The sequence below is a fragment of the Belonocnema kinseyi genome, chromosome 2 (assembly GCF_010883055.1).
Source record: "Belonocnema kinseyi isolate 2016_QV_RU_SX_M_011 chromosome 2, B_treatae_v1, whole genome shotgun sequence".
In the NCBI taxonomy this organism is placed as follows: domain Eukaryota; kingdom Metazoa; phylum Arthropoda; class Insecta; order Hymenoptera; family Cynipidae; genus Belonocnema; species Belonocnema kinseyi.
This window is the reverse complement of record NC_046658.1, coordinates 162947141-162958170: the sequence shown is the minus strand read 5'-3', so window position 1 is coordinate 162958170 and position 11030 is coordinate 162947141. Positions and strand designations below refer to the sequence as shown.

The 11030-nt window shown below is 32.1% G+C and overlaps 1 protein-coding gene across 2 annotated transcripts in view; it reads right to left on the bottom strand.

The window, feature by feature from the left end:
* Nucleotides 1-11030, bottom strand: part of LOC117167204 (glutamate decarboxylase) — a 710722-nt gene that overhangs the window by 525235 nt on the left and 174457 nt on the right. The gene's annotated exons all lie outside the window — the stretch shown is intronic.

Genomic DNA, 11030 nt, shown 5'->3' with positions numbered 1-11030 from the left:
CATACTTACTCGAATTTTTTCTAAATTAATAATTGACTACGTATTTTGTCAGTTTCTAATGAAAATTACGTTTGGTTGACAATTAATTTCTTTGGTTGAAAATTCTTTAATTTTAAATATTTTTAAGTAGAATATACTAAAAAATGACCCTGATGTAATTTTATATTAGTACGTTATTGGCCTTTTATTCATATTAATTTTTGTCCGTTTTTTCCTCCTGACAATTATACTTTTAGTTGAGAATTTTATTATTAGGCTACAAAATCAACAATTTGATGAAGAAGTAATCCTTTATGTTTGATATATCCACGATTATATTATCGAAGTGTCTCATCGTCCCGAAATTTCGGGACGACTAGCCTATTCTCACCATTTGGCTAGTCATCCCGAAATTCGTGATGACTAGCCTATTTTCACTATTTGTCTAGTCGTCCCGAAAATTATGTATTTTTGAAATTTTACTCCTTTTGAGTTAGCCAAAGATTATGAAAACTGCTAGCAGTCCTTAGAAGAAATTCAGAAACGAATAAAACTAAAAGTTAGGTTATGTTTTAGAAAATGTAGTCCTAAGCGCTAACTCATCCAATATATATTTGCTCTGTGTATCCGTAGCCTTGTTCACCAAAAGCCTTAGTTTTTTTTAGAAAATAAAGAATATCTTGGTAAAAAGTTTAGAAATTTTTTAAATAGGACTTGCTACTAGAAATAATTTAAGTCATACCCATAAAACTTTCCAATATCTGATAAGGGGAAAGGCGGCCTTGTGTCTAATCACAAAACTTATTTAGGGTCACATCCCCAACCCCCTTTTTCAACACCCCGTGGGGAGGCAAGAATGCACCCCTGTGACTGGTCACACACATAATGTAAGGTCACACCCATAAACCTTTCCAAGATCTGATGAGGGGAAAGGCGGCCTTGTGTCTGATCACAGAATTAATTTAAGGTCACAGCCCCTACCCCCTTTTCCAAAGCCCCGTGGGGAGGCGGAAAGGCACCCCTGTGACTGGTCGCAGAAATAATGTAAGGTCACACGCATAAACCTTTCCAAGATCTGATAAGGGGAAAGGCGGCCTTTTATTTGACCACATAAATAATTTAAGGTCACATCCCCAATCCTCTTTTCCAACACCCCGTGGGGAGGCAAGAATGCACCCCTGTGACTGGACAAAGACATAATGTAAGGTCACACCCATAAACCTTTCCAAGATCTGATGAGGGGAAAGGCGGCTTTGTATCTGATCACATAAATAATTTAAGGTCACATCCCCAATCCCCTTTTCCAACACCCCGTGAGAAGGCAAGAATGCACCCCTGTGGCTGGTCACAAAATTTTTTTTTAATTAAAAATTTAACCAGTCAAGTTTTGGCTAAAAATTGTTTCTTTTTTTTAATGAAAATTCAATTACATGGGTAAAAGTGGAACACTTCGTTAAAAATTAATTTTTTTGTTTCACGGTTCTAAACTATGGTTCAACATTTAAAAATGTCTGGAAAATTCGTTTTTTTATTTTAAATGAACTTCTACCTGAATATGATAGTTTTCAATTTTTTGTTGAAAATTGATCTGTTTTAGTTAGAACTTCGTATTTATAAATAGAGAACTAATTTTTTGGATCGAAATTTCTTGTATATTGGTTAAACTGCAACTGTTTGGTTAAAGATTAACTCTTTTGTAAAAGTTCAACAATTTGGATTACATTTTTTTTCTATCTCGACTGACAAATTTTTAACTGTTGGACATTCGTCTTTTTGGTAGGATAATCAAACTTCTGGGTTGAAAGTTGAAATTCTTTGTTAAAATCTTTGTTTGGTTAAAGATTCATTATTGGTATTTAAAACTCTTCTCTTTGTTTCGAAATTAAATTATTTTGTCGAAGATTAGTCTTTTTGGTAAAAATTTAATATTTCAGGGTTGGTAATTCAACTGCTTTGTAGAAAATTCGTCTTGCAGGTTTAAAATTTGTGTTTTTTTAATCAAAATTTGACCTTCTTTGTTAAAAATTCATTTGTTTGCTTACATATTCATCATGTTTGTCAAAAATTCATCCTTTATTTAAAATTCAACTATTTTCTTGAAGTATTTATTTACTGAAAAATGATCTTTTTTCATTGAAAACAGAACTATTCGTTTGAAAATATAACTGGAAAATGAATAATTCAAAAAGAGATTATTACACACGGAATTCAACTCACTTTAATGATATTAACAACAACAAATTATTGGATAGTAAAAATGTCAATATATTCGCTAAAACCAAAGAAATGAATAAAAGGACAACTTTAAAATATTTTCGATTTCAGTTTTGTTATTTCCACAGTGGTAAAATAAACATTTACCAAAAAACGGTTTTTGACCATAGAATCGGATTTTGGGAGCGTATGATAAATTTCGCATTTGACACATTTTTAGAAAGGCACATAAACAAGTGAGTTTTTATCCTGAAAATTCGGAAAAGCCCTGAATTTTTTTTTCCACAAACGCGAGACACTCTAGGTATGTTTTCAAGTATTTTTCTTCACATTCAATATTTCACCTATGTCTGAGGTTATAAAAGTAGCTTTCATGAATACCAAAAATATTTTATTATTTATATTACAATTTTACGAATTTTTTTGCTTTTTCTTTTATCGGATTTTCTGTCTTTGGCGCTGCTAAGTTTCTCGCTCTAACAGGTCAAAAACTTTACCAACGGAATACTACCGATTTTCGGGTATAAGTTCGTAATTATATTAGCCAGGGGGCACTAGACGGTATTTCCGATTTTCTTATAGATGTCGCTACAGTCATTGATGTGCTCAGACAAACCTACCGTTTCGCCGTAAGTGAACTGAGAATTCTGCCTTGATAGTCTAATGGCAAAAAAGTCTACTCAGAACTTCGATTTTATGGTCCTATTGTCGGCCTGGAAATGAAAAAAATTCCAAAAATTTTGTAGCGATATAAAGTAACACAGCCATGCCAACATCTGAAAACCACAATATTATTTGTTGGAACGATACATTGCGTCACGGAAATAAGACTCCAATACATGTAATAGAAAGTTTCAACGAAAATTTTTTACAGTATATGTAACTGGTTACATATGCTAATTGTAACTGGTACATTACAAAGTTTATGTGTAATGGATCTCAAGGCTTCTTTATTTCCATATTTTGTCAGTGCTACATTAGAGTGCTCTAAAAAACGACTTTCGATTTCAATTTATAAATAAAGAAGTTTTTTAAAGAATCATTGAGTTCAACTAAAGCCATTAGACTTAAATAACTATATTAGTAAATAATAAAAATCATCAATAATTCTAATATTTTTGCACATTAAAAAAAATTGTTATTGACATTTATGTTTTCTGTGCCTGATGTCACATTGTGATTTAAGCATTATAAACCATAACTCATTATGTTATATTATTTGTTATGAATATAAAATATAAAATATAAAAAATGTAAGCTGAAATAAAAAAGATCTTTATTTTTTAAGTGTATGTTTTAATTTTTATCTTATCTTGAGAAGTTAACATAATTTTATTACGGAACGATAAATAAATAATAATTTTATTTTTCTTGTTAGCAGAACTTTATCGTATGAGTCCAAAAATTACGTCAAACATATAAATTGTTTTAAAAGCAGATAACCATAATGACAATAATAATTAAAATGCTTGATGATAAATATATATAAAAACCTCAGATATATAATCTTGACGTTTATAGCTTATGGGATAACGACTAGAAGTGTGTTTCAGTGAAGGAGTAAAATAATTAGTAGTTGCATCGTTAATCCAATTATTTATTGAAGTATTGATCACTATTTTCACTACTTTGGAGAAATGAGGAAGGTTTATACTTTCTTATTCACTTTCGCATTCATCCTTGATTCCATTGGTAAATACAATCTTATAGTATATCTTTAATTTTTAGTATATTTTGAAGTATATTTTGAACACATAAAAATTGACCGAATTAATCCGGGTTTTATTCCAATTACTTATTCGGTTTGAGTCAGTTAAGCGGGCTAGAAATTGTTGTTTATTGACCGAAGAAAAAACTGCGGGATAAAGGTCTTGATTAGAGGAAAAGCTCTTGACAGATGAAAAACAAATAGTAGTTGCTAAGTTGCAACAACTACCTGATACACCGTAAGAAACAGAATTTTAGAATCTTTTCCTATTTTACGAGTTTCTTTGCCTGTCAGGAGTTTTTCCATATTTTTTTCTTTGCTCAACAAAATGCGTCGTCCAACCCGCGAAATATATTCAGAAACCTGCGGATTTCACAAATCTGTTTAGAGAAAAAATTTACTCTCTATTTCTTCTTACAGAATTAAGTTCACAGTCCGACTCGAATCTTCCTGAGGAGCATGATCATGTACCTGATTCTCCTATCCGACAATATTCTCCTCTCAGACGAAATTCTCGTGACAGATATTCTTCTCCTGAAGAGACTTCTCTTCGTGTCAGATCCAGGTCGCCTCCTGGCAGGCGTCCTGCTGATCAGGTACTTGGATATTCAATGGGACAGTTAGGATATATTCGGCTTATTCCACGCTCAAATCCGAACCGGCAATTCGAATTTCGAAGATACTTCATTCCTACTGATCTATCAATTAAATTGCGAGTAGAATATAATAGATATGTGCCCGTGATAGCCCGAGAGTATATTGTATTATCAACTTCCGGTGGTGATGTTTTTGCAATATTAGAATATAGCGGGATTCTTCGTGGAATATACAGAGGAGCTAGACGTCATCCGAGAGTGAAAATAAATATGATAAGTAGCACAGTTAATAATTTGACAGGAGCAGAGATCAGGGAATGTCATGTAGGCGTACGGACACCAATCTTCCCATATTGGTTTAAGGAAGTTGTTGCAAATGAAGATTCTCTACAGCATGTATATCATTAATTTAAAAAAATATATATGTATACAAACTAAAATATAATATTATTTCTAATCCGAAATCGGCTTATAATAAACACTATTAAAAATGTTTGGGATTCTACAATATGTCTACAATACAAGCTAAGCGTGAAATTACAAATACGGTGTTAAAATGGTTCGAACAGCAAATTATTTATCCTCTATTTAGACAAGATAAAAATGTTGCCTTGCTAGTCCAATGGAAAAATACTCGATTTAGAGCTAAGCGGTTCAGGTTCAAGTGTCTGTGCCAATAATTTTGTTTTTCTAACTTCTTAAGAACATTTCGTTAAATGCGTGCACGAAAAAAGTTAATTAATCTTTCCTGAATTATTTCCATAGTTGGGCATGAGAATGAAGGTGAAACAAATTTGATAAATTTTGTATAACTTTAACGATTTAATGTGAAAAAAATCTGGAAGAACTGTACACGAGTACTGTAGACTTTACATTGAACTCCGATTAAAAATCTGATTAAAAGCAAATTTACTTGTAGGTTTAAAAAAAAATTATAAATTGAGAATTTGTGCTATAATTGTGGTATTATTTTTATAATACCATAATAAAGGGACCCATTCATAAAAACCTGTTTTTCGGATTCAAAAAATCTCAAAACGTGGACATTTAACAAAAATGAAGGGGAGGGGGGGGGGGGGGTAAAATTGTACAAAAATCTAATACCTTCTCTGATGGGAATGTGAAAATTAATTTTCAAAAGGAAACGAATTACCTGCAAAAGAGTTGAATTTTCAACCTAAAAATATTTTTACTTAAATAGTGTTATTTTATACCAAAAAGTTGCATTTACAACAAATTGTGAGATTTTTAACCAAAAAGGATTAATTTTGTATCAAAAAAGATAAATTGTAACAAAAAAGTTCAATTTTTAACTAGAACATTTTTTCAACTCGTTTTAAAATTATTTTATATCCTAATTCCAAAATATTTGTATACATATTATTATAAGCGATGCAATATTTTTAGTGCAGCGTTTTTTAGTCTACGTTTTTCGTATCCTACCAGTTAATAGAGATTACGTCACCTCATCCTTATTGTGAAATAGAATAATTATTTTTTATTTTCTAAAGAATTTAAAAGACTGGTTACACATTTATATATTTGTCAAGATTTTATCGTACTTCGTGGAAAATGTAGATCTAATGATTCATCATATAAAATAATGAAATCTCCAAGAAACAAAAAGTAATGGTTTATAGGACACGTGTGTTTTCAATATTATTTTAGCTTTAGAATCTCTCTCAAATAATCTTATCACTGATTTGTAAATAGATTCTCATTTTACATTGGTCGTCACCATATTTTTATTGTATAATTTTCCAAAACTAAAATAATATATCTTAAAAGAAAAAAAAACCTTGTTTTTCAGCCACTTGTATTGCTAATTTTATTTTATGCTGCAAAACTTAATAAATTGTATTATTGATTAGTAAGATATTTGCATTTTAATTTTGTCGTCAGTAGAGTTTTATTCTATCAGTTTCAGAATCAGATAAGCATAAGGATAATTATAATTGAAAAAAAATATATTAGAAGCTATAAAAACCGGCTCTCACTAAAACGTTGAAGATTATATAACGTCTGAGGTCACCTTGAGAAACTAGGCATATACGTTCCTTTACCTTTCAAATAATTAGAAAATAGAAATACACATGTGAGACGGACTATCTTGACGCCTATAATTTTTAGAATAACAACTACACCATTAAATAAATTGTTCTTACAACCATTAATCAGTTTTTTCTCTACTTTCACGAAATGAGGATGGTTTATACTTTTATTTTCGCTTTGGCAGTCATCCTTAAATCTATTGGTGATTTTTTCCTACATTCCAAAATTACTTCAAATAACCAGTGCTAGACTTAATTCGGGTTGGACCCCGATTCCTAATTTTTTCAAATTCGTACCAATTTTTGAACTAAAAAACACTTAAAATTAAAGTGAAAACAGAAAATTTTCTGCCTAATCCCTAATCATGCTTACATAAAAAGCCAAATCCTATAAAGCGTTCTGTAGAGGGACGCTCATCTGCTGGGGTTTTCACTAATTGCAAAAATTATTCCTTAACTTTGAGATTGAACAGTTTAAACTGTTTAGGATAAAGATTTTTTCATTTAATTTCGTGGAATTTGTTTTACCAAAAAAACATTAATTCCTCTATTTTTTCTTGCAGGCTTAAGTTCACAGTCTGACTGGAATCTTAATAGAGAGCGTTGTTCTGTTTCATCAAATTCTGAGAGACGTGCCAGGTCCAAGTCTCCTCCTGGCAGGCCTCGTTCTGTTCTAATTCTTGGATATGCACTGGGGCAACTTGGATGTGTCCGGCTCATTCCCCGCGCAAATGAACTGCGGCGATTTGAATTTCGAAGGTATGTTTTTCCAGCCAATGTACGACTTCAAGTGCTAGTAGAACACAAGAAATTTGTGTTCGTACCAAACCGAGAACATCTTGTATTATCAACATCCAATGGTGATGTTTTTGCAATACTAGAGTACAGTGGAATTCTTCGTGGAATGTATAGGAAAGATAAAAGGCATTCGAGAATAAAAATAAACATGATAAGCAGTGCAGTTGACAATATGACCGCAATTGAAAAAAAGGAATGTCATGTAGGCATAAGATACCCAATCTTGCCAAGATGGTTTACTGAAGTTGTTGAAAATAAAGATTCCCTACAGCATTTGTATCATTAATTCAACAAACAAAAAGAGAAACCTAAATAAAAACTTCTTTGTAATCCAGAGTCAAATAAAAATTACAATAAAACAGTAAAACATCAATGTATTATGATTCGCAAGGCGTCTTCCTTTTCGCCTTTCGCAATTTCCCCCATTGAAAAATATACATTTTTTCTTCCAATTGTCGTCCATGCCCCCCCCCCTCCGTTTGTGCAATTGCACCAGAAATTAAGTTCGCTTTATTAACAAAATTCTTTCTAAAGGTTTTCCCAAGCCCTGTTGCGTACTTGTAGTTTAAAAGCGTTTCACCTTAAGGGCATGCTCTTCGTGACCACGTGACCAAACTAGTCCCCGGATATGAACGTTTTTTTTGGTGTTCACTGTGTACACACGGATTGAGATATCGTGTTTAAAATTTGGCAGATTAAATACAAAGCACTAAAGAACGTTTGTATACATCAATGTGTTTATAGTTTTAAAGAAAGTTTATTTATAAATCGATGAAAAAAAGATATTACCATTCGAGTAATAGCACTATGCAGATAATTTTTGGTTTGATGCATTTCGGATTTTTTGGTTCGCGTATATTGAGCACTGACACCAGTTTTGGACTAAATCGTCTAAACCTTTAAAAAAATGGATGTAAGCAATAAAATTTGCACATTCGTTGAAAATCAACAAATAAGTATCTGCATACACGTAACCTATAATTATTTTTGGAACATTTTTAGCGATTTCTAGCGGAGAGAAAAAAAACTTTGACCGTCGATAAAGTCGAGATCACGTGACTAAGTTCATTCATAAAATTTTTGTTTGGAGAATGAAATGATTTTCATTATTTTCGGTCCTCACTACGTCCAAACGGATTGAGATATCGTGTTCAGGATTTAGGAAGTTATACCGAAAGCACTAAGGAACGTTTATATATATCAAAATGTTCGTAATTACGAAGACAGTTTTCGAATAAAATACTACAGGAATTAGGAAATAAACTTTTAACGTCGATAAAGTAGATGCCTCGATGTCATCCTCGAAAATTCGTCCAAGTCACATCTTGAGAAATGTGCATCTTCAGAAAATAATTCAAATTTTCTAATGGTTATATATTCTTGTAGATTTTTTGTACTGGTATGAAACAATTCCAAGAATAAAAATAAAATTTTGCCCGGGGGGCGAAAGACAAGGCGAGTCCGACGCTGAGTCCCGCTGGTTGGTTCACTGTCAACAATAGTTATCAGCTGATCGATTCAACGTCAAGGATTATGGAAGTTGGTTGGAGAACTCCGATGAGTAAATTTTAGCACATTGTTGGTGTTGCTATGTTTCCAATTTGAAATTTATCTTTTATTTTTAGGACCAAAAAAATGAAAATCATTTTACACCGATATTTCATGAACGAACTTAGTCACTTGATCTCGACTTTATCGACGTTCAAAGTTTATTTTTTTCTCCGCTAGAAATCGCTAAAAATGCCCAAAAAGAATGATAGGTTACGTATGTGCAGATACTTATTTGTTGGTTTGCAACGAAGGTGCAAATTTTATTGCTTATATTAATTTTTTTCAAGGTTTAGATGATTTAGTATAAAATTGGTGTCAGTGCTCAATATGAGCGAATAAAAAAATCTAAAATGCATCAAACCAAAAATGATCTGCAAAGTGCTATAACTCTAATGGTAATATCCTATTCCATCAAGTTATAAATAAACTTTCTTTAAAATTACCAATATATTGATGTATACAAACGTTCTTTAATGCTTTTTATTTTATGTGTCAAAGTTTAAATACGATATCTCAATTCGTGTGGATGCAGTGAACAGCAAATTAAATATTCATAACCGGGGACTAGTTTGGTCACGTGGTCACTGAAGAACATGCCCTTAAGATACTTAAATAATTTTATGATTGAAGTGTATTTAGATTGTAATGTATATTTGTCCTCATAAAGATTAATCCGCAGAGTGTCCTCCAATGAAGCCGTAAAATATTCATTATAAACAGTGATAAGCAAATAACTCATCAAAGTATTAATCAGTTTTTTCTCTACTTGATAAAAATGAGGATGCTTTATGCTTTTATTTTCGCTCTGGCAGTCATATTTTATTCTACTGGTGCATATAATATTATAATAGTTAATAACGTTTTCTTCGTGTTATTATTCAAAGTTTAGAAGCACATAATCACGCTATCATTTTGTACCGCTCCACGTCGCAATTGGGTGGTCTACTGTGCTATTTTGTGTTAGGCAGTGTACTCTGAATTTCTTAACCTCTGTGAAATCTTTGAATATCTGACCTCCTGAAATTCTTTTAATTTTCTAAATGTTCAGAAATCCTAAAATATTCTGAATTCCTTGAATATTCTGAACTCTTTTAATATTATGAATTCCCGAAATTCTAAAGTTCTGGAATTCTCTAAAATCCTAGCTTTGTTTAATATTGTTGATTCGATTCTTCACAAGCTTTTTTTCTAAATTCGAAAAAATAAACAAAATTGCTTTTTCCAAATCTTTTTAAATTTTCGCCTTAAATTAATTTTTAGAAACCACAAAATCATTTGAAATTTTCCCAGAAAAATAATTTACAATCTTTTAAAACATCCTAGAAGCTTATTGGCCTTTTTAAAATTCTATTCAATTATTATAATAATTTTGGGACAAAAAAATTTAAAGTCAAATCATTTTCACTGAAGAAATAAGTAGCCGAAGTGAAGAAAAAATCGATGATGTAGGGTTAGCTTTGTGCTGGTCCGGTATGGAATCCACCTATAAAAAATTCATTTCTGAAAAGCCAACAACAAATTGAAAAAAAATTTTTTTTGCAGAATTAAGTGCACAGTCCAGTAGATATTGGGCTGATACTCCCCGCCCGGGTCGTCAGCTACCTTCACTTGCTTACCGGATATCTCAGCCTCCTGCTGAGCCTTATCCGCGTGCCACGTCCCGGTCTCCTCCTGGCAGGCCGCCTTCTGATCGTGTGCTTGGCTATGCACTTGGACAACTTGGATTTGTTCGACTTATTCCCCGAGCAAATAATATGCAGCTATTCCAATTCCGAAGATATATTTTTCCGGCTGATAAACCAATTCAATTGCTAGTAGAAAATGGTAGGTTTGCGTGCGTACCACCCCGGCAACATATTGTATTATCAACGTCCACTGGTGACGTTGTTGCGATATTGGAGTATAGTGGACTTCTTCGTGGATTATATAGGAAACATAGACATCATCCGAGAGTAAAAATAAGCATGATAAGCGGCGCAGTTGTCAATTTGACTGCAGAAGAAATGAGGGAATCTCAAGTAGGCAGATGTAACCCAATATTCCCACATCGTTTTACTGAAGCTGTTTCAAATCAAAATTCACTAGAGTTTCTGTACCATTAATTAAATTTCAGCAAATCCAGATAAAAATTAT